General features: G+C 41.7%; 1 long non-coding RNA gene across 2 annotated transcripts; it reads right to left on the bottom strand.

The window, feature by feature from the left end:
- Positions 1 to 1,605: 1,605 nt before the first annotated feature.
- LOC120396096 lies at positions 1,606 to 21,562 on the bottom strand. Of its 2 annotated transcripts, none has more exons than XR_005592980.1 (4): positions 21,513 to 21,562; positions 3,100 to 3,202; positions 1,741 to 1,815; positions 1,606 to 1,641 (listed from the first exon to the last, which is right to left on the bottom strand). It is a non-coding gene; the product is annotated as an uncharacterized LOC120396096 (long non-coding RNA). The 2 variants fall into 2 exon arrangements; XR_005592979.1 differs by lacking the exon at positions 21,513 to 21,562 and adding an exon at positions 19,396 to 19,450.
- Positions 21,563 to 25,278: the final 3,716 nt, after the last annotated feature.

The raw sequence follows: 25,278 nt of genomic DNA, 5'->3' as shown, positions 1-25,278 counted from the left end.
TGACAAGACTAGTTGATAAAAAATGACAACTGTGTTGATGTAATATACTTAGACGTCTGCAAGGCATTTGACACAGTGCCATGTGACATATTGATTCAAAAATTATCATGACACAAATTTAACATGGCCCATATTAGATGGCTGTAAAACAAGCTGAGAGATATATCTCAGAAAAGCAATTGCAAATCATCCATTGTGGGACTTTCTAGTGGGGTCCCTCTGGGGTCTCTTTAAGGATTATCTCTTCTTTCCTCCCCCTTCCCGCATGCCCTCTGTAGGTGATCAGTCTTGTCCTGGGGATCCTTGGCTAGATAGAAGGGTGCACTAGAAGCTCATTGGATCCTGTGATGAGGAAACGAGATTTTATAAGACCATTCCCCTTCCTGAGGCACCATCCCTTGGGAGCAACAGCTTTCCTGAAGCTCCACTCACCCCTTTGGAATTAGAATAGGAGTGGGTCTTTGGACCTTGCTATGGCTCATCATACTAGTTACCCTTTTGGGGCTGGGAAGGAATTTTTCCTCATACTGCCAGATAGGTTTAAGGTATGTAGAGTTGTTTTTCTTCCTCCCATTGGCAGGCCAGAGACTCAGTGAGCAGGTTAGGTTTTAGGATATTCATGATTGATTAGTAGGGGGTCTAGTTTCCTTGTAAATTTAAATTAGAAATAGGCTTATAGCAGGGCATCCCCTAAAGGAGACGTCTGGCCCAGCCAGGCACCAAGCCATATCCCTATACCCTCAACACTTCTATGGAGGGAGGTTGAGGGGATCCCAGCCAGGGCCGGCTCCAGACCCCAGCGCACCAAGCGCACGCTTCGGGCAGCATTTTGCCAGGAGGGCGGCAGGCGACTCCGGCAGACCTTCCCCAGTCATGCCTGCGGGAGGTCCACCGGAGCCGCGGGACCAGCGGACCCTCCACAGGCACATCTGCAAGAGGTCCCCCGGAGCCGCGGGACCGGCGTGCTTGGGGCGGCCAAATTCCTAGAGCCGCCCCTGATCCCAGCACTGGTGTTGCTACAGGTTAAACTTTGGGAGGGGCAGGGTGGACTAAAGGAGATCCTTTCTCCAGTTGTATGGTTTATGGAAGAAGGTTGACCTGCAGTGGACAAGTTGTTCAAATAGTTTCCTATGTTGTCATTTCCTAATGTTGTGGTGTACTTAAAACACATTTGTGATGTCTGCTCTTTCTGTCCTGGCAACGACTGATGTTCTGGAAAACACATTTTAAAATGAGATATTCTAGGAGTTCAATCTGTTTAGTAGAGTGGGATTGAAGTTTTCCAGTGGAACATTTTTAGTTGGAAAAATATGGATTTGTCAAAAATAAAATGTTTTGTGGAAATATGTTGATTTTGATGAAATGTTTGTTTTAGAAAAAACAGACTAAAGAATTCTGTTAAAGTTTTATTTTAGGAATGGAACATTTCAATTTGTGTTTCAATTTTTAAAATTAATCTATATGTATACACACACAATATAAAAAATTAAAAGACAAAGAATGAAACATTTTGCTTTTATCAAAATGAAATGTTTTGATTGACTTGAACATATTTTTTCTAGAATTTTGTTTCATGAGAGATTCCATTTTTTTGTTTTCATTGATGTGGAATGGGGAAAAAAATCAAAATAATGGAATTTCCTGGAAAATATATGGAAAAATCTGGTTAACCATCCAGCCCTACCATTTAGCTTATCAAAGGAAAGTCTAACAAGTGACTTAATCATAGTATTTACATACCTATAATAGGGAGAAGATGTCTGATAGCAGAAGGCTCTTTAATGTAGCAGATGAAGCCATAACAAATTCCACCAACTGGAAGTTGAAGTCAGAAAAAAATCAAACTTGAAAAAAGATTATGGGGTAATTAACCATTAGAACAGTTTACCATTAGATGTGGCACCATGTGGCATCCTTACATCGAGCCTAGATTTTTTCTAATTGATGTGAAATCATAAATTTTGGGGTTAAATGCAGGAATCACGGGATGAAATTTTATGTTATACAGGACAATAGATTTGAGGATGATGATAATGATCCTTTCTGGACTCATAATTTATTAATCTGTAACAAGGAGTGGAATTTGGTCCTAAATATCTGTGATCTCATCAACTGTTTTATGGAAAATGAATAATCCCAAATTCAGTCTTTTCTAGTATGTGAAGAAGGGACACACTTTCAAAATACCATGCATAATTCTGTTCTCACTTGTACTTGTATAAATCTGTAATAATTCCATTGACTTGAATGTAATCGCTCTGGATCTACATAAGTATAAACGACAGCAGAATTTGGACATTAAGCTACATATATGTTTTGATTTAGGATCTTAAATACATTTCAGAACAGGTACAATATATTAGTTTATTTGCTTCAGCACACACTTATAGTAAGGTAGTAGGCATACTGAGGGATTTTGCTGCCGAGTCTTAGCTCATTGTTCAATTCCACTGTAACAGCTTTTTTTTCTCACCGAGTTTCAGCACAAGTGATTACTGAAGAGTACTTTTCTTGCTAAACTGACTCCTGTCGGCAGATTGCATTTTGCTTTCACTCATGGACCTTAAATCATTTGCCCCTCCTGGTTACTGTGTGGTGGGTACTGTCTTATTTTGCTGATTTTCGAGATGAGAAAACTAAGGCTCAGACAGATTAAGACCCATATGTTTTAAAGTGAGCATGCAAAGGTGCAAACCCTCTGATTCCACATGGAAAATATCAGCTATATACAGGCATGTCAGGGCTGTAGACACAGAAGTACATACATACACTAATCCCCAAGTGCTGCATGCATGTGCAATTTAAGCATGAACAAAAGCAATGTGCCTGTTTGTGCACTCACTTTGAAATATCGGGGTCTGTATGATCCCAAATGTTTGACTTTGGATTTGGACTCCCCAAGCAAAAGCTGCCTCTTAAAAGGCAGTTGACAGAGAGTATAAATAAGAGGAATGTGGGACTTTTGCCTACTCCTTGATTTTGTGCTGCCCTTCTTCTGGTATAACCCCAGTCCTTTTTTGTTACCAACACGATCCTGTCATCCTCTTTGTTTCCTTCTCTTAAAAGGAAATTTTAAATTCTCTCATTTTGCCTCTATACCTGGAATGTCACCTCAGCTCCTGTATGCATCCTCCTTCAGCTTCCTTCTTTCAAATCCATTTCCCCCCCATAGTCTCTCCAGGAAGGACTTCCAGACCAACACCTGAAATTAGAAATTGACATAATACATGCCTTGCAAAAATAAAAAGCTACATCATAATCTTATTGTAAGGCTGGTCAAAATTTTTCTGTCTATACTGTTTTGACAGAAAACCAGTTTTTTGAATAAACAAATTTTGTTGCAAAAAGTTTCTACTTCCCATGGAAAATTTTGACTTTTCATTGAAACTAAACACTCAAATCCAGAAATACTTTGATTTGGACATGCTGTTGCAGTACCTCATGGGCATTGTAGTTGGGTGGCTCATATCCCCTTTCTTCTCTCTGAATTGGGCTCCCCTGCTGTAATCTTTCCCGTAAGGCACCACAACTGCCTTCTTGGACGTCCATTGGCCATGCTGCATCACGACCAATACTATCCAGCTGAGGACCCCAGCCAACAGAGGAGAATGGGGACATAAACCACTCAAACTATAATTCCCACAATGTACTATAGTAGCATTTTCATTTTTTTCCCCAAAAAAGCTTTTCGGTACTCAAATTTTAAATGAAAAATCTATTTTTTTCCACTGGAAATTTAGCCAATTTTCCATGGTTTTTTTCTTCTCTTTGACCAGCTGTACTTATTTTATTTAAGGCTCCCTCCCTGGCCTGATAATCTCTTTCTCTGCATTACATCACGTCACATCTAACCTAAATTGTAAATTCCACAAGTCAGAAACTGCAACCATTTTGGGGCAGGGAACATCTAAATACTCTATAGTTGTACAGTGCTTAGCACAACAGGGTCTCAATCTTGGTTGGCCCTTAAACACTCTTGTAGTACAAATAATAAATCATTCTCCTCTCTCTAACGTGCCATATACAGCTATGGTGCAATATACAAATCTTAAATAATAATGGTTACTGCACTCAAAGTGCAATTTGGAAAGTAGGACAACAAGACCTCTCCCACAAGACCCCAGTGTGGCTCTATAATCAGACCTTGGACAAGCAGTGCTGAAGGTTAATATAAATGCTGCACTTTGCAAAAGTCAGCTGAGAGTGTCTGCTCAATAATGCTTCCAGCTGCCCAGAAGAAGAGGCTCTGTCTTTTCCAAATTCATATTCTTCGACAAATGGAACATTATTCTCAGCTGAGCCCACCACCTCAATCCGAATACTTTTTTAGACTGGGCTTGTGAAATTCCCCAGACTCCTGCCTGGAAGTTCTGTGGGGAAGACTAATGTTTCTTCACAATAAAGATAGAGAGATCTCACAGTTTTATTTGCTGACTGCTAGTCATGCAATTCTAAATAGGGCATATTACAAATAATGCTGAAGTTAGATTTTTTTTACACTGGTGTTCAGTTTACTAATGGGATTTTACAAAAGAGCATGACCTCACCTCTTATTAATATTTAATCAGGCAATAAACATGGCTTGCTCAGAATCCCAGGGCTGACAGAATTCTCAGTGGGTATGTTCTCTCTGTTAAACTGACAGTAATTTATTTTGCCATGTATTGGTGGTACAGTATGCAGAGGCTGCACTGTCCCCCGCCCTCACTCTTAGGAATGTAAACTTATTTTAAAACATGTCAACTCTATTTATCCCAGGATATCCCAAACTAAATGTATACAATACCTATATTGCCCCTACCTAAGCTCCATAATATTCGGGGAAGTGGTTCCTACTTCTAGGAATGACTGTATAAACCTGACATTTCTCCGTATTAACTGGGAGTTCTCCATGAGTGACACAATTATACCAATATAAGTCTGTAGTATAGACCTGGCCTCAAAGAAAGTTGCAGAGGATGCAGAAGGATGTATGGTGCAACATTAGGAGCTGTGATTTTGGGTAGTGCAGGCTACAGGAAGATGCCAAGGGTCGCCAACCATTATGGTCCATAAAAAAAAAAAAGCCTCCTGCCATTGTTAGTCTCTTAACACTGTGAGTGCCCAATATTTATTGTGTCTCTATTATTTCCCAGATTACATCTGCTCAATTCATAAGGTTTGCTATTTGAAATTGGCAGCCCTGTATACTCAGCCTGGGATCTGACTGTCAAACTGTAGTTTTTCAGTTCACATATCACCAACTATAATCATGTTTCTACAGTTCTAAACTCAATGTGGATATCACATCCCTCCAAAAAACACAGCTAGCATCAAGTGGATGTCTCAGGGGAAAAGACTACACATTTTTCTAGCAGGGGAAAATCACTGAAGAAACGTGAGAGCCATCAAGAACTCACTTCTGGGGATGGCTGAGCAACCTACAAATGGATCAGAGAGAATTTTGGCACTATGCTTGTTCACATCTGAGGGACCAATCAACCTTGTGTGTGTGTATGCCCCAACACTCTCCTTGTCTTCTAACATCAAGGACCAGTTCTACAACCAGTTGAAGACCACCATTAGCAGGATTCCAAAACACGAATATGTTTTCCTGCTAGGGGACTTCAATTCAAGGGTGGAAGCTGATCATGTAGCATGGCCAACTGTCTTGGTCAACACAGAACTGGTAAGATGAATGGAAATGGCCAGAGACTGCTTGAATTATGTTCCCTTTATGACCTCTGTGTAATAAACTCATTCTTTAAGACAAAGCCACAACACAAAGTTTCTTGGAAATATCCCAGATCTGGCCACTGGCACAAACTGGACCTTATCACACAAGGCGTACCAACTTTAATATCATCCTCATTACCTGCAGTTATCAAAGTGCTGATTATGATGAAGACCACTTTCTGGTATGCAGCCAGGTCAGACTTAAACCAAAGAAAATACACAGATCTAAAGTAAAAAGTTGTCCTCGTATTAACATCAGTGCCATAGCAGACCAAGAAAAGTCACAGCATTATAAGAACAAACTACACAAGCCCTTGACTCCAGTGATTGTGCCACAAGCACCCAGCTGAAGTGGGAGCAACTGAAGAACACGATCTATGACGCAGATCGGTCAGCCTTTGGGAAGAAGGAAAACAAGACCAACAACTGGTTTGATGCATATTCCAGTGTGTTGACACCCATCAGAGAGGCCAAACACACAGCCCAAATCAACTATAAGAGAGATCCAAATGAAAAAAATCTTACAAGCGTTGAGAGTGGCAAGAACCAAAGTACAAGAAACTGCTTGACACTGCACCAATGACTATTGGCTGCACTTATGCAAAAGCATCCAAGTCACAGCTGATGCAGGCAACATCAGAAACATGTATGATGGGATCAAGAAAGCCTTGGGTACAACTTCAAAGAAGACAGTCCCATTGAAATCAATAACAGGGAAAACAATAACAGGAAAAATAACAGAGATCACTGGGTAGAACACTACTCTGAGCTTTACTTTCATGTAAATATTGTTATGGACATAGCCATCAATGCCATCGAAAGCCTGCCTATTATGAAGCAACTCAATGATGAACCAAATTTTGAGGAGCTTAGCCTTGCCATAGATGGCCTCTGAAATGGAAAGGCACCCAGAAAAGACTGCATACCATCAGAGGTCATAAAATGCAGAAAACCTATTGTATTGCAACATCTTTATGAGCTGCTCTGCTTGTGCTGGAAAGAAGGCAAAGCACCACAAGAAATGAGAGACGATATCATCATCACTCTCTATAAAAACAAGGGTGACAGGAGCGACTGTAACAACTATTGTGCATTACCCTTCTAAGTATTATGGGAAAAGCCTTTGCCCGAATTGTCCTGAACAGACTTCAGACCCTTGCAGACAGAATCTATCCTGAATCACAGTGCAGCTTCAGAGCTGAAAGCTCTACTATCAACATGATCTTCTCACTGAGACAACTACAAAAGACATGCAAAGAACAAAAAAAAAGCCCCTTTATATAGCCTTAATCAATCTCACAAAGGCTTTTGACTTTGTCAGTAGAAGCGGACTATTTGCGCTTCTAGAAAAGTTTGGATGTCCCCCCACGCTCTTAAGCATGATTGGATCCTCCATGAAAACATGTATGGCACAGTTCAATACAACGGCTTAGTCTCCGAGGCTTTCCAGATTCATAGCAGAGTTAAGTAAGGCTGTATATTTGCCCCAACTCTGTTTTGGATCTTCTTCTTATTGCTACTGAAACAAGCTTTTGGTTCCTTAACTAAGGGAATCTCTTGCACACAAGATCTGATGGAAAGCTGTTGAATCTTGCAAGACTCAGATCTAAAACCAAGACTCGGGAGGCCCTTATCCAACACTTCCTCTTTGCTGATGATGCAGCAGTGACAACTCACACAGAAGTTCTTGAGAAGCTTGTGGACAGTTTTTCCAAAGCCTGCCAAGATTTCAGGCTTCCTATAAGCCTAAAAAAAGACTAACATAATGTGCCAAGAAGTTGAGGAAGCACTCTCCTTCAAGATCAACAACTATGAACTTGAAGTGGTAAACAAGTTCACTCACATATCTGGGGTCCACTATCACAGTCAACCTTTCACTTGAAACAGAACTCAACATCTGAATTGGAAAAGCTGCCACAAGTATGTGTAGACTGAAGCAACAAACTGACAGAATACAAAAAGATCTGTGTGTATCATGCATATATTATCAGCACACTTTGTATGAGAGCGAGACATGGACCTTATATTCTCATCAGGAAATGAGGCTCAACAGCTTTTATATGCATTGTCTTTGTCAAATCTTTGGAATCTCCAGGAGGGACAGAGGCCTGGTCTACACTATGCGTTTAAACCGATTTTAGCAGCATTAAACCGATTTAACGCCGCATCCGTCCACACTACGAGGCCCTTTATATCGATATAAAAATCGGTTTAAATCGGTTTCTGTACTCCTCCCCAACGAGAGGAGTAGTGCTAAAATTGGTATTGCCCTATCGGATTAGGGTTAGTGTGGCCGCAAATCTACAGTATTGGCCTCCGGGCGGTATCCCACAGTGCACCACTGTGACAGCTCTGGACAGCAATCTGAACTCGGATGCAGTGGCCAGGTACACAGGAAAAGCCCCGCAAACTTTTGAATTTCATTTCCTGTTTGCCCAGCGTGGAGCTCTGATCAGCACGGGTGGCGATGCAGTCCCAAATCCAAAAAGAGCTCCAGCATGGACCGTACGGGAGATACTGGATCTGATTGCTGTATGGGGAGACAAATCTGTTCTATCACAGCTCCGTTACACAAGACGAAATGCCCAAACATTTGAAAAAAATCTCCAGGCTACACAGTGCTGCGTGACAAGCGTAATGGAAAGCCAAAGAATCAAATGGACACTCATGGAGGGAAGGAGGGGGTACTGAGGACTCCAGCTATCCCACAGTCCACAGCAGTCTCCGAAAAGTATTTGCATTCTTGGCTGAGCTCCCAATGCCTGTAGGTTCAAACACATTGTCCAGCGTTGTTCAGGGTATAGCTCGTCAATTTACTCCCTCCCCCCCACGTGAAAGAAAAGGGAAAAAAATCGTTTCTTGACTTTTTTCAGTGTCACCCTATGTGTACTGAATGCTGCTGGTAGACGCGATGCTGCGGCAGTGAAGAGCAGTATCCGCTCCCCGCCCCTTCTGAGTGGCAGATGGTGCAATATGACTGCTATCCGTCACCATCATCAGCCCGTGAGTGCTCCTGGCTGGCCTCAGGTGAGGCTGGCCGGGGGTGCCTGGGTAAAAATTGGAATGATTCCCGGTCATTCCCAGCAGATGGTACAGAACGGCTGGTAACTGTCCTCATCATAGCAACTGGGGACTGAGCTCCATCAGCCCCCTCCCTTTCATGTGTAAAGAAAAGATTCTGTACTGCCTGGACTATCATAGCAGCGGGATGCTGGGCTCCTCTCCCCCACACTGCTTAATGTCCTGCCTCCCCCTCATTTTATCTCACTAACAAGTCACTGTTTCTTATTCCTGCATTCTTTATTACTTCATGACACAAATGGGGGGGACACTGCCACAGTAGCTCAGGAAGGTTGGGGGAGGAGGGAAGCAACAGGTGGGGTTGTTGCAGGGGCACCCCCCGTGAATGGCATGCAGCTCATCATTTCTGCGGGATCTGACATGGAGTGGCTGTGCTCTCTGGTTCTCTGATACACTGGTTCTCTAGTACACTTGCCCCATATTCTAGGCAGGACTGACTCTATTTTTAGATACCATATAGGAGGGATTGACTTGGGGAGTCATTCCCATTTTTGTCTTTGCGCCCCCGGCCAACCTCAGCCAGGGGCACCCATGACAGCAGCAGAGAGTACAGTACAGAAGGACTGGTAACCATCATCTCATTGCCAATTTACAATTGAAGCAGATGGTACAGAACGGCTGATAACTATCATGCAAAAGCAAATGAATGCTGCTGTATAGCGCTGCAGTATCGCCTCTGTCAGCAGCATCCAGTACACATACGGTGACAGTGTCAAAAGGCAAAACAGGCTCCACGGTTACTATGCTATGGCGTCTGCCAGGGCAATCCAGGGAAAAAGGGTGCGAAATGATTGTCTGCTGTTGCTTTCCTGGAGGAAGGAATGAGTGACGACATTTACCCAGAACCACCCGCGACAATGATTTTTGCCCCATCAGGCACTGGGATCTCAACCCAGAATTCCAAGGGGTGGGGGAGACTGCGGGAACTATGGGATAGCTACGGAATAGCTACCCACAGTGCAACGCTCCAGAAATCGACACTAGCCTCGGACCATGGACGCACACCACCGAATTAATGTGCTTAGTGTGGCCGCATGCACTCGACTTTATACAATCTGTTTTACAAAACCGGTTTATGTGAAATCGGAATAATCCTGTAGTGTAGACGTACCCAGAGTCACCAACACTGAGGTGCTCAAGCAGGCCAGCATACCTGGCATGCAAACATTCCCCAGAGACACTTCCCCTGGCTTAGGCATGGGTGCTGAATGAACGATGGGTGCATCCAAAAGGATTTCCTCTATGGCGAATTGGTTGCAGGAAAAAGACCCAATGGACACCCAAAAGTGTGTTTCAAGGATGTGTGCAAGCGAGACCTCAAATAAATGGACATGGATGTGAACAAATGGGAAGATCACACTCAAGATCGCAGCCTTTGGAAACAAGACCTTAACAAAGGTCTCCAGAGTTGTGAGAGGAAACGGTCCAGTTTACCAGAGGAGAAAAGAGCTTGCAGAAGGCAGAGCCGACAGAGATTGTCTCTCTTGAGTGGGTCTCTTCAGCCAAGGCCATGGCTGCCATGAAACCAACTGATTAAATTCTTTACCTCTCAGGGCTACACACCCATGATCTCTTGAGACTGAAGGATGCCTACTGCTACTACAGTTCTAAAACAGGGCCCGTAGAAACATCTATACAACTTCACTGTCTTCATATTCTGTTTTCAGTGGCAGACATGCAACTCCATTGTTTCCATAAGGGGGATCCTGGGAGAAAATTTGCTGGGTGGCTAAAATGGAACATGTTTGAACCACCAGTTACTTTGATTTTGTAAACCAAAACTTGACTAAGGAGGCTGTGCAAAATCAAAATTTAAACCATTTCCCAGTTTAGAGATAGGGCAACCAAAAACATTCTAACTACCTTCCCCCCTGGAAACTTCTGTGGTTCACACCAAATGGAATGTATATCACAATTGCATCAGATTTGGGTTTATAATTGATTAATGAGGCCTGGTAATACTAAAAATAATATCTGAGCTCCTTGACCTCTCCAGAGAGCAAAGTTGTGTTACATAAGAAATGTTCAGACTGTAGGGAGTTGGTTGCAATTACTAGTAACAGTAGGAAGAAACAAATATTTACAGGGCAAATACCAATAAGGAATAAGCAAATTTAGAGAGAAATTACTGAGGGCTATTTGCCCCTCCTCCCTGCCGCTGAGCAGCATGTTGTTTCTTGCAAGCAAACAACTGGAGAACAAACAAAACAACAGAGGAGAGGAGGAAAGCAAATGGACTAAAGGGGGGAAAAAGATGTGTAGGAAAAATAGAACAGAGACAGAAAAGAACAGAGAGAGAGAGAGAGAGAGAGAAATAATCACAACTCTTCTGGAGCTTGAGAGGGTGCTCTTTGACCAATAAATTACAAAGAGGGGCTCAAGTAAAAAAAATGCTTTAAGCTGTTCCTCAGATTTGAAGAACAGCAGAATTGATGCTAGGACCATAAATCAAGAAGACAATAGGTAAAACAGAGGAGTTTCGGGGGAAAATATAACAGGATATACATCAGTTAACTACATGTATCTTTTGAATAAAGTAAATTCCTAGCACTGCACAGATTCTAAGGATTTCCTCCTCCTTAGATCATTAAACAAGATCCATTCCTCTTTTTATTTGTCATTAGAATCTGGGAAATATGGATCAAGACATTATGGATTAGAACTAGTTTCAAAAATTGCCTAGGTGGAAAAAAAACTCTTTGCATGGCTAAGCAACGGCAGAATCCATCCAGAACATCAATTTGGTTTAGGAAATCGGCTTTAATGTATCTTGTCAGGTTGTCTGGACAAGCCAGACCTCCAGAGCCCTCTGCATTAGTCTTGTTCTCAGTGCAGCCTCCTCATATTTGATTAGCAGGAGGCATCCAGTTATTTTAACAAATAAAGAAAATAGATGTTCTGAGCAAAAGCATGACATGACCTAACTGCTATAGTAGATTTATGAAATAAAATCACTAACATACTGTATAGCATGTTTATTTTTGTAGAAGAATAGTGGCGAATATTTGTACCACTAACCTGATTTTACACAGGTAGAGTTAGTGAGAAGTTAATAAAAAAATCTATCACCAGTTTTTTAAAGAACTTAAGAACCTTTTCACCTTCCAGCTAATCACAACAGAAAGGAGAAGGTGAAGTTAAACGGAGGCATTGGTATTTGGTTATAATTTAAATGGTTAAATTACATTAAAACTAAATCAAGCAATTTAATTTCTCTGCATATTTTAAGCTTCTCCCCTAAAATAAGAGTAATCATAAATAATTAATAATAATAAATTAAACAGAATTATCAAAGAAATTAAGCAGCACAACAAATTTGTGTTGTACCCTGTGGAGGGCACTGCTGGTCTATGGAAAAAACTTTAGTGAATTTCTAGGCCAATTCCTTTGAAGCAGTTTTAAAGGTAAATTCAGATTTGTTTGCTATATATCTACAACACATTAATGAGGCAACATGTGAATGGTTGCAATAATCTTTGCAACTGCCCTTTATTAAGTGCAGGTATGTGTTTTTTATAGCTTCAGCACCTGGTCATATAGTCACAGGTAACATCAACAAATAAAATTTTTCATCTGACATGAAAAACTAAATCCATAGGGGAAGCAGTAGAAAGAAAACATTAAGATTCTAACATGGATTATATTGTATAGGATTAAAATAAGACACTGGGAGCTACCTCACTGTCTCAGAGGGTACATGGAGGCACTTTTCCAGTGGAAAAGCAGCATCAGATAAAACCTCTGGATTTTTCTCCCCGAGCGCTCTGAGCTATTGCTGTCAGCCTCCAGGGTGGAGAGGATGAAGGTGCAACACACATAGTCAGACAACTCAGAAACAGAGCTTCTAAGGCTGAAATCTACCAGCCTTCCTGGCCCCAGGGTTAATGTGCAGTGATGCATCTTTTATGAAAGGGAAGGATGTGAGGGAGGGGAGTCAAGTGATGGAAAAAATGTCACAAAGAATACAGAGGTGAGCACAGAAGTTTTATGTTGTTGTCATCTAGTCTCAGTTAGACAGGGCCGATTCCTAACCTGGAAATGGTGATAGTCCCTATCCCAAATCTGAATGTTGAAAGTTCACTCAAAGCTAACAAAGGAAGAAAAAAAAAATTCAAGGAGGAAAACAAGCAGTGACTCTGCAGAAGGGCATTGCTGGGTGGAATCTGTCATTTGAACATGGCTGTTTAATATTACAAGGAAGGCAAGAGAAAATGAATTGGTCTCCGCCTGAAATGCCCAGAAAAATTCAAAGAGAAGTCAGACATGCAAAAAGTCATTGTGAAAAATTCAGGACATACATTTCCACTGTACACAAACTTTAATTGTCAATACAGCAGCCTTGGATAAGCTTCTGTTGGCTGGTGCTATAATTCCTTGGGAACAACAGCTGGAAATCATGTTAAAAATAAGGCAGCTTTCTAATAGTCCTCACCCCAGGTATTCCTCAAAAATCACCTGGTTCTTCCAGCACAAATGTCACTAAATAAACATTATTTATGCTGCCCTGTTTATTCTGTGCAAGCAAAGCTAAGTTGTATTGTTACACTACAAATTTTACAAAGAAAAGCATACGGCATTCAGGAATTCTATCCCTCTAGCATAGTTTAACTGCTGTGACAAATGGAACCACTTATTGTAAAATAAATGACCACATACTTGTAGCTATTTTCTACATCTGAGTGATAAATTTTAATGCCCTGAATAGAGACAGCCTATAATATATATATATAAGAACCATGTAAATCAATAGAATAGCAGCCAGACAAAATTGCTATTCATTTGATGAAAAATATCTTGGGAATAAGGAATGTAGTGAAATTAATGAGTAAGTGTCGTCACTGCAAGGAATAATATAAAACAATTTAATAATTAAGACTTCAAGGTCAGGCTGGTAGTAATTGATCAAGAGTTACATTTTGTGAGAGCACTGCAAATGAATCTACCAAACTTCTTTCCTGTGTAAGTCAAATGGAGTCTTTGCAGAAAGAGCTCAAAATCACAATGGTAGTAGGTTAATGCATTAGCCTTTTATCTAAGGGAAATGCAGGTTCAAATTCTGAATGTATTACAAGAGAAATGCATTCACCACTCTCAAGCCAACCCTTACTGAACATTTGTCCACAGCATAAAACCACCACATAATTTGTCAGAGTTGTCAGGTTCAATTCAGGCCTAACCCTGATTTGCCAGAATAAGAGTGAGTTGTTGATAGGGGAATATACATCCATCATGTTGCATACTATGATTCTGAATATCTTTTAAAATTAGATGTCAGAAGGCTCATATGTTCACCATTTAATCACTGGAAACTGGTCATCTGGGCTATATAAAAGTGATATCTGTGGGTGATGATTTTACCAAAGAAGAATGAAAAACAATCCCATAGTTCAGAGGAGAAATTTGTTCCTCACAGCCAGTTTGGCAATCAATTTAACCCTTTGCATATGAACAAGAATCATCTTAAAAAATTCCATTTCCCAAGATAATACAGTGTTCAAATATTTTTCAATTTTTTTCTAAGACAGATTCTTTATGGGTTCTGGGTGCTAATTTTCAGCATAGGCCACATATTTCCATATTAAATTTTAATTCAAATAAGTCTTTAGTAAAGTGTTTGTTGTCCTCTTATAAATGTAAGTGCAGTAAGATCCATCCCCCAGTCTCCTCGTCACATTCCACAGATTTCAGTTCTTTAGCATATTGTTGTATTTAAAGCACATACAATTAGTTTTGACATACTAGACCAAAACTGTGTGACTAAACACCCAACCACCCACTCTAGACTTCGCACCAAGTATGAATATCTGCAAGTGTATACTTATTTTGATTGATGTTTGAAAACTGTAGTTATCGAGTTATATTTCAAAATGACTGTAACAAAATATTTATTTTATTAGCCATTTTAATACCAATATTGAATTAAATAGTGTTATTCATTCATGTATCTTTTGCATCTTAAACTTAGTTTACCTGTTTGTTTCATTTGATAAGTAATCTGCTTTGCTCTGTTTGCTAATCCTTATAACAGTGTTTCTCAAACAGGGGATGCCGCTTCTGCAGGGAAAGCCCCTGGCGGGCCAGGCTGGTTTGTTTACCTGTCTCGTCTGGGAGCTGCTGAAACGGCAGTGGCCGAGGGACTTACTGGCCGCCTCTTCCAGCAGCCCTCATTGGCCTGCAGCAGCGAACTGCGGCCAGTGGGAGCCACGATCGGCCGGACCTGCAGACGGGGCAGGTAAACAAACCAGCCCGGCCCACCAGGGGGTTTCCCTACACAAGTGGCGACCCCAGTTTGAGAAACACTGCCTTATAATCACTTAAAAACTCTCTTTTGTAGTGAACAAACTTGTTTCTGTTTTCTCAAAAGCAGTCTGTGGCGAGGGGGGAAGCTGTGCATATCTTCCTCCACATTGAGAGAGGGGGCGAATTTCATGAACTTATGCTGTATAGTTCTCTGAACAGTATAATATAATTTTACATTTGCACTCTGGGGGAGGGGTGGACTTGAGTACTGGGCAGTTCCCTAGCTGAAGCCTACCCATGCAATGCTGATTTCAGTGTCTGTGTCTTTCTGCAGTGGAGTCTCTCTCTACCTGTGTGTGTGCTGGAGGAGGCTTGAGGGCCTGGCTCAGCAGGACAGTGTAAGGGAGCTCAGTCTGGTGGAACAGGCAGGCTCAGTGGTATCCCAATACATCAGTTGGCACCCCAGAGGGCAGGGTAACGCATCACAATCCCCTTAACTACAGCCTCATACTGGGAGCTCATGTCCAATTGATTATCTGCCATGACCCCTAGGCCCTTTTCAGTATCACTGCATTCCAGGATATAGTGTCCCAGCTTGTAAACTTGACCTACATGCTTTCTTTCTAGATATATGATCTTGCGTTGGGCTGTATTAAAACACATTTGTTACTTCTTATAGCTGACTAGAAATCAGATAACACCTTTTGAGAAAATATTTGTGCATTGAAATTTCATTTAGAGGTTTATTTTCCATCCAGCACCAGCAATGATATATAACTGCAATATTCCAGGGTTCCCAGAAGGCTTGGGAAGAAGAGTTAGATTTTGTCACTGGAAAGGAAGCTGGGTTTTGCTACAGAGAAGAAAAGACCATGAAGTGAAGGGTTAGTGGGCTCAGTAGCTAAAAGGGGTGTGTTTGGTGACTAAGCTGATTTTAAAAGGTCACAGTGGCTTTACTGGGAGAAATGAGGGAGAACTGTGGATGGTTTAACAGACAGAAGGGAGATTCAGAGCTTTTGCTCATAGGATGGAATGAAACATCCAAATGCTTTTCTCTTATTCCCTCAGTACTTTTTTTTTCTGATTTGTGTTTCTCATCTTCCTATATGAGGAAGAAGTCACTTGTCTGATGGGAGTCATAGGTAAAGGAAGTAGGCTTTGTGTGATTCCTTTTTTCCATGGCAGGTGGCTACATACCTCTGCCTCTATTGATTAATAAACACCAACTAGGACCACTGCAGACCAAAATTAATCTCTCTCCCTTCAAAGACGACAGCCCACTTGCCTCCCTAAAGCATACAATAGTCTGGCCAGTTCTCAAACTTATATGGGACACTATTGCTCTTACAAATGATCATCTAATCTCCAGCCTCCATTGTGTAGTTAAATCATTGAAGAAGCAGTGACAACTAAACTTCACCACCACCTATTCTCCACCAGCATAAAGAACTTTTTGTGACCATTCTCCTGGAAACAGCGATGGCAGCAGCGTTTGACACATTGCATCACTGATGCTCCTGACCTGAATAAACACCTCGCCAGAATGGATGGGGTAGAACTAAACTGGCTTCAAATCATTCCTCTCAAACAGATCCCAAGGAATTGCGATTGACATTTGCTTCTTGTACTAATGAGCCTCACACACAACACCTAGATTATACCTAGATTATCCTTCTCCCCTCTCCATTGTAAAAAGCACATGAAAACGCTGGGGGATATTGTAAGATGCCAATGACACCCAACTTCACCAGACTTACTCAGCAGATGCAGTAAACTTCATCACTTCAATGTCACTCTGCCGGCTGTAGTAAGTGCAGGCCCTAATAAAGGCCTGGTATGAGGCCTGAGGCCTAAACTAAAGTAATGGTCAAGACTTTGTTAACATAAAGCAAAGTTAAGCTATGAGCCAGAGGCAGGCCCTGCTCACAGAAGCAAGGAAAGGGCTGATGCTGCAAGAAAATACGTACCTAAAAGGTACTGAACACTAAATATCAGAACATTCACATACTTGCACATTCCACACAGATAACAAAGAACAGGGTGGCCCATCCCAATGACGGGGGCAAAAGGGTAATATGATGGATAGAGTTGTTTTGATCGAACCAACATGTACAAGGTGAGAGGCGGCACCTTAATACGTAGAGGGGTTGTACCGTGCTACGTAGAAAGGTTGCACCTCAATACGTCAGGTGTGATGTGTAACTTGTTTGTATCTGTGTATAAGAATGCATCCCTGGGGCGGTGTCTTTGTCCAGCCGAGGGGGCAGTGGAAACTCCCACCACTGACTGAGCTGAGTCCATTGCCAAGAGGCACTTTCTCGTAGTATGCCCTGAATTAGGCTAAGAAACCTACAGGGAACTGTCATTGTGTCCGAGGTCGCAATAAACTTAGTCGACGTGACTTTGCATCTTACTGGACTCTGTGGTTATTGGGGGTTCTCGTCGGGTCTGCTGTGTCAGCTATCTGCGCAGAGCTGGGGCAGCACACAGAGGGAACTCACGCACGCAGCCGAGTGATATCAACAAGGAGAAAGCAGAGCACCACACCGGTACAACTCTGACGACACCGGCAAGAGATAAACAACTGGATGAAAAACAGCCAGCTCATGCTTACCCAAGTGCAGATGGATGCAATGCTAAAGGAAAGAATTTTTAACCCACATGCATGTTCTAGGCCAGGCAGGGACCTGCCCTGTTTCTGGTGTAAGTCAGAGAAGACTCAGAGCTGCTTTAAACTACTTTTTGTTTCCCATTGCTCCTTATAGGTAGTAGAAAGTAGAGCTCAGCACACTGTACTCCTGCTACCCTTCTCCTGCTCCTTTCTCTGTATCTTCAATGTGCTCCCTACATTAACAGTGAGATGAGGGTGTTCAAGAGCCCCTTATACCAACTCCTTTGCTGGTGGAGGCCGCCTCCTGGGAAAGATTTAGTCCCTCTGAACCATCTTCATGGTGGGATGACATGCAAGGCAGATTGCAATGGAGAATCAGGCCCTGGACATAGAAAGCACATTCTCTGTGAGATGTTCAGTTAGGACAACTAGGAGAGCATTTGCAGTGCATCCTGAGTGGGTAAGGAATCCCCAGTTTTAAGTTTAACGTAAGAAAGATATTTTGCCCGTGTGATGCAATGTAAATATCTTAATCCATTAAATGCTTTTGGCTGTTTCATAAAGGGAGAATGAAATGAAATGAAACTTTGATATATCACAAGGGGAACAATAGCCAGTACAAATTGTATTGAATTGTATTATCAGCATGGTGTGGAAGTGCTGTAGTGCTATCTGTCTTCAAAGAAAACAGGTATAGTCTTCCCTGATGTAGCCCAGACTACACTAACTTGGAAGAGAAAACTAATGACCTGCAAAAGTGAGTGTTTCTCTCTAGGAGTGAACACTACTGCTTTGATTCTGGCCAACCTGTGTTTAATTGCCAATGAGAAGGCAACATGATTATTTATGATTGCTATGCTGCTATGATATGTTTATTGCGCAATCTGAGAAACACAAAGAGTTGTTAAAGGAGAATGTTTGTGGCTCAGTTATAGTATGCTGTTGACTTCTATTATGCTTAAAGTTGATTAATCTTACTAGGTGCCCAGGAACCATATTTAATATCTGTGCTGTAATCAGTCAGCTTTCCCCCCCTCCACACCAGATTGCCGTTGCTGGAAGTGGCGGCCAGTAAGTCCTTCGGCCTGCACCGCTTCCAGCAGCTCCCATTAGCCCAGAGCAGCGATCCGCGGCAAGTGGGAGCCACGATCGGCCGAACCTGCAGACGGGCAGGTAAACACACAGGCCTGGCCCGCCAGGGGCTCTCCCTACTCAAGTGGCAACCTCTGTTTGAGAAACTTTGATCTATTTAGTGTATGTGACCTTCTCCTCTGGTGTTGTCTGGACCAGTGATCTGCTAGGCCACTCCAATCCTTGACTCTGGGAGCCAGCCTTACACTGCTCTGCTGTGAGAACCCCCACTCCTGGGCTCTTCATGCATAGCCTCTGGCATGTAAGCTGCTCCCAGCTACTTGCAAGCTGGGACACTAGCCCATATCTCTGGTCCCAAACACGGCCCTAGGAACCTCTGTTATGCCCACTGGATGCTGCAAGCTTATTTGAGTTCATTAATTTAACAAAGAAATCGATATGTACCAGGCTTGTTATCCCAAGCGGAGCACTGACACTTCAAACCAAACATGTTGTGTCAGGTAGAACAAACAGATTCATCAGTTATAAAGATAGATTTTTAGTGATTATAAGTCAAAGCACAACAAGTCAGATTTGGTCAAATGAAATAAAAGCAAAATGCATTCTAAGTTGATCTTAACGCTTTCACTGTCCTTACAAACTTAGATGTTTCTCACCACAGGCTGGCTGGTTACTTTTCAGTCAGGCCCTTTCCTTTGATCAGCGCTTCAGTCGCTTGGTGGTGGTGGTGTCTGTAGATGTAGGTAGAAGAGAGAGAGCATGGCAAAATGTTTCTCCCTTTTATCATGTCCTTTCTTCCCTCATGGCTTTGCCCTCCCCCCGCCCTTCCGAGGCAGGTGAGCATTACCTCATCACAGTCCCAAACTGCCCAAAGGAAGGGGGTGACTCCCTCCAGGGTCTAACAGATTCTTTTGTTGCTGCTTGAGCCAGTGTCTATTCTTCCTGTGAGCCTGGGCTGGGTTTGTCCTATCCATGCCCTAATGAGGTGTGAACTGCATCTCTATTCTTGAAGAGTTTTTGCATGGGCTTGCTTTAAGCCATGAGGATACATTTTCAGCCTCATAACTATATACATGAAATTATAATCTATAGTCTGTATTCACAAAAACAACAAGGAGTCTGGTGGCACCTTAAAGACTAACAGATTTATTTGGGCATAAGCTTTCATTGGTAAAAAACCCACTTCTTCAGATGCATGGAGTGAAAATTACAGATGCAAGCATTATTATACTGACACATGAAGAGAAGGGAGTTACCTCACAAGTGGAGAACCAGTGTTGATAGGGCCAATTCAATCAGGGTGGATGTAGTCCACTCCCAATAATTGATTGTTCCAATCCCTCTGACAGAGACAAACACCTGCAAGATCTTTATCAAGCATTCTTAAAACTACAATACTCACCTGGGAAAGTGAGGAAACAGATTGACAGAGTGAGACAGGTACCCAGAAGTGACCTACTACAGGACAGGCCCAACAAGAAAAATAACAGAACACCACTAGCTATCACATACAGCCCCCAGCTACAACCTCTCCAGCACATCATCAACGATCTACAACCTATTCTGGAAAACGACCCCTCACTGTCACAGACCTTGGGAGGCAGGCCAGTCCTCACTTACAGATAGCCCCCCGCAACCTGAAGCAAATACTCTCCAGCAACTACACACTACACCGCAGAAACACTAACCCAGGAACCAAGCCCTGTAACAAACCTTGTTGCCTACTCCATCCTCATATCTACTCTAGTGATGCCATCAGAGGACACAACCACATCAGCCACACCATCAGGGACTCACTCACCTGCACATCTACTAATGTGATATATGCCATCATGTGCCAGCAATGCCCCTCTGGCATGTACATTGGCCAAACCAGACAGTCTCTCATAAAAGAATAAATGGACACAAATCGGACATCAGGAATGGTAACATACAAAAGCCAGTTGGAGAACACTTCAATCTTCCTGGATATTTTATAACAGAATTAAAAGTAGCCATACTTGAACAAAAAAAACTTCAGAAACAGACTTCAAAAAGAAACTGCAGAACTAAAATTCATTTGCAAATTTAACACCATTAATTTGAGCTTGAATAGGGACTGGCTGGCTCATTACAGAAGCAGCTTTGCCTCTCCTGGAATTGACACCTCCTCATCTAATTATTGGGAGTGGACTACATCCACCCTGCTTGAATTGGCCCTGTCAACACTGGTTCTCCACTTGTGAGGTAACTCCCTTCTCTTTATGTATCAGTATAATAATGCCTGCATTTGTAATTTTCACTCCATGCATCTGAAGAAATGGGTTTTTCACCCACAAAAGCTTATGCCTAAATAAATCTGTTAGTCTTTAAGGTGCCTCCAGACTCCTTGTTTTTATAACATTACTGTAACAATTACTATATCACTGTAACAACCATGCTCAGTGCATTATGAGCCTTCCAAAGACACCCAACATGACAAACTTTGCATTAGATACCACACAAACATTTTATAAAGATGAACAGTAGAATTTAGGGTGTTCCTCTGAGGTACAGAGCATCACAGTGTACAGAAGCACACTAGCAAGCACACCCTGCTAATGCTGTGGGGTATACATCAGATCTCAAAGGGGATATGGTATGTTGTGACAGGTTCTCTGTCACAACTCTCTTCCAGAGCCCACTGGCTGTCCCAATAAAGTGCAGAGAGGCTTTCAGTTATGCAGCACCCTTGGCTTTATTTACACATACATAGTTCTCCCACCCCCAGTGTTGCGCTATATACAAGGCTTACAGGGTTAGTTCCCTCTTTTCCTTCAGTCAGCCCACATCTAGGCATCTGACTTTTCCCTGGTTAGCTTTTCTTCTGGCTCCCGGCCCTTATAACTGCTGGCTTGTCAGGCCCGCAGGTGGAGCCAATCCCCAGGCCAGGCATCAGGTCTGTTTCACCAGCCCCAATCTATTTCCCTTGATTGGAGCTGGCAGAATAGGGGTAATTAGGTGCTTTTGCACCAGGACCCTGCTATATATGTGAAGGGGCAAGTGTTTGTCCCCACCACCTCCCCCAGCCTAGTATTTTTCCTGCTATTAGCAGCAAGTTTTAGCCAGTGAGAGCTCAGAATAAACTTTGTTTTTGTTCAGAGTCACAGAGAGGTGTAATCCACTCTGTTGTTGAACCAGATCAAAGTAGACTCTTGCCTTGCACTATCAACCTTCTGTGTGCAGAAGAAATACTTACCAGCAATTCTGCTATCCTCCCTTTGTTGTCTTGCTAACAACTAGATAGGATCTGATAATCAGAAAGGGCTTCCAGAGTCAAACATGTAGTGCTATGTCATTGCTCACAGCCGGAGAGAATATTGTATAGCTGAGTGAATGAACCTTTTATAGGGATAGAAATCATTTGAGTGAATAAAGCTGTCTCATAAACATGTTGAAAATATGTGTTCTTGTGAATTTCTACTACTCTAGTTCCATGCATGCCTTGTGCACTGCCAATATACTACAGCAGTCTGTTTTACTCCATTCTAAACCAGCGCAGTACAGCAATCAGTCCTTTTGCTTAATGAATGACTAAGTAATTAAACACAGCATTCCTTTAGCTGAGTATAAATCAGAACAAGCAGATATAACCCATTCATTTCTATAATGGATCCACGCTGTGGTCCAGGAATGCTCTGCTTAATATGCCATAATAACCAAAGTACCAAGCACACATTTTCCCAGTGCTCTGAAGCCTGCACACATGTACAAAAACTGTTCTGTACACAAAGATCAACACTATATTTTCAGTCTAAACTGACTTGGTTTTGATTAAGGCAATCAAGGTTAAATCTTAGTGAGAGAGCCTGACGTACGTGTGTCTTTTCTATTACAAGGTGCAGCAACTTTGGGAACAAAATGGCTGCTGTCTCTTTACACAGTAAGTTTTCTATGTACTGCATCTTTAAAATTCTGCAAACAAAAGCATCACCATTTTATAGCTAGAGAATGCACACTCTGTTATGCACCTTTTCTGTTCTAGCATTCTTGAAATCTCTCTTTTGCTTAGGGTTGCCAACTTTGGTTAGACAAATTCCTGGAGATTTCATCACATGATAATCTTTAATTAAAAAATAATCTTTAATTCTTGGAGAGTTGGCAACTCTGCTCTTGCTACCACCAACTTCACCAGTTGTAGCAACAGTAAAATTGCAAGCACAGAGACAACTGGCACTTTAACCACAGTCATCTAGATATTGTCTGAGCAGAATTAGATGACAGGATAGATAAAACACTGGGAATCTGTCTATAGAAGCATTCTCACCATTACTTTCACCAGTGGAACTGCCTTGGGATAGCAGCAGTGGGAAAATTGTAAACAAAACATGCTTTTAAAAATTTGTCCAAAAATTACTAGATTGCCACTGCTGCTAAAAAAAGAAAAGAAAAGAAAAGGAGCCTGATCCTAAGTTTACTACATTCTAAAAGAGGATGCACATTTGAAGGATTTTATTGAGCAGAAGTGATTTTTAAATTGTGAAATATTGAGAAAGACAAAACAAATGTGAAAGCCTATTTGCGATGGGGCTGGAAAAACTAATTTTGTAATGGTAGATGAAAATAGTGTGATAACTGTGAAAACAGCTTATGTTTAAATTTAGAAGTTAGTAGGCATGTTATGAACTTACCTATATAAGTTGCCCAATTCTTTACTGGTAAAAAGTGTGAAATATTTTAAGAATATGGTAAGAACACTGAGCAGATGCAGATGCAAATGCTATATGTTCTAATTAGGCTAATAGATTTTTTTTAAATAAAGAGATAATTTTTGCTGAATGTCTACCCCATACCTATTACACAAGGCAGAAGGGCCAAAACTGTCCTGCCCAGAAGTGACCCCACACACATCCTGTTTTTTGTATTTCTGGGAGACCATCACTTATGTGGTCAATTCAGTGGATTTTGAAAGCCCACGAACATATGTAATGGGATGTTCTACAATAACCTAAGGCCTAAATATTGGTCACTGCAAGAGAAGAGGACCACTGACTCTATCCAGCATACTTGGGTACATCTAACTGTCCCTGAAGCCATAAAGATGGTTCTTAAGGTGGAATTAGGGGAAATGTACCCTATCAAATTGAAGACCAAAAAAAGTCTTCTTTCTTGTGGCAACCACAACACCAGAAGCTACACACTCTTCCCTTCCCTGGATGGACCATACAGTGGAAGAAGTGATGTATGTCGTTGTCCAGGCCAGCCTGACTAGTCTGCAACTCACCAAGAGATTCCTCATGTATTAAGCTATGTTATGAACTCCATCCACCTGTTCCATCACCTGGTTCCAATCAACAATGACATGTGACATTACACTACATATTCTTCATAGAAATATTGTAATGATATGAATATGGCATAACTAAGGTGTGTTTTATGCAAGATGGGTCATGTGAGATATCATTGGAAAGATTATGATTTACTGAATGAGTTTATCCAATTCGTACACATGTATCATTTCTGTATCTAAAGTTAGGAATATTGACCATGTGACAATTACAGCTGTGTGTATTTGAGAGACACCCACCAGACAACAGGCCATCAGCTTTGATTGTCCATTAGGAAGAAACAAAAAGACTTTAAATATACTAATCTCTCTCCTTCCTGAAAGGTGTCCTGGGACATACCTGTGACACTACCAGGTCAGGTGATCCTGTCACCTGGTACTAAACACAATCTTGGACTTCTAGTAATGTTCTACTAAAAGGCAAAAAAAATCTCACCTTATTTAAAACTGTGGAGTAAGGCAAACAGGACTCTCTTCCATTTTCTACCCAAGAAGAAAGGCTGCTGAAAGTTCGCAAAGGGACAAAAGAACTAACCTACAGAAACTCTGAAAGTTGCCTAAAATAACATTTAGGGTGAGAAATTACTTCTTGAAACCAGTCTCTTTAAGATCTTAAGCTTAGTTTGCATGTTTTGTTTTATTTGCTCAGTAATCTCCTTTGTTAGAACATAAGAACTGGATCCATCAAGCCCAGTATCCTGCCCTCTGACAGTGGCCAATGGCAGGCGCCCCAAAGGGAATGAACAGACAGATTATTAAACTGTAATCCATGCCCTGTCACCCAATCCCAGCTTCTGGCAAACAGAGGCTAGGGACACCATTCCTGCCCATCCTGGCTAATAGCCATTGATGGACCTATCTTCCATGAATCTATCTAGCTCCCTTTTGAACCCCATTATAGTATTGGCCTTCACAAGGAGTTTCAGAGGTTGACAGTGTATTGTGTGAAAAAAAAAACTTTCTTGTGTTTGTTTTAAACCTGTTACCTATTAATTTCATTTGGTGGCCCCTTGTTCTTGTATTATGAGAAAGAGTAAACAGCACTTCCTTATTTACTTTCTCTATACCACTCATGATTTTATAGACTTCTATCATATCCCTCCTTAGTCGCCTCTTTCCAAGCTGAAAAGTCCCAGTCTTATTAACCCCTCCTCATATGGAAGCCATTCTATACCCCCAATCATTTTTGTTGCCCTTTTCTGAACCTTTTCCAATTCCAATATATCATTTTTTG

The sequence above is a fragment of the Mauremys reevesii genome, linkage group 1 (genome assembly GCF_016161935.1).
Source record: "Mauremys reevesii isolate NIE-2019 linkage group 1, ASM1616193v1, whole genome shotgun sequence".
NCBI classification, from domain to species: Eukaryota; Metazoa; Chordata; order Testudines; family Geoemydidae; genus Mauremys; species Mauremys reevesii.
This window is presented reverse-complemented; position numbering and strand designations above follow the sequence as displayed.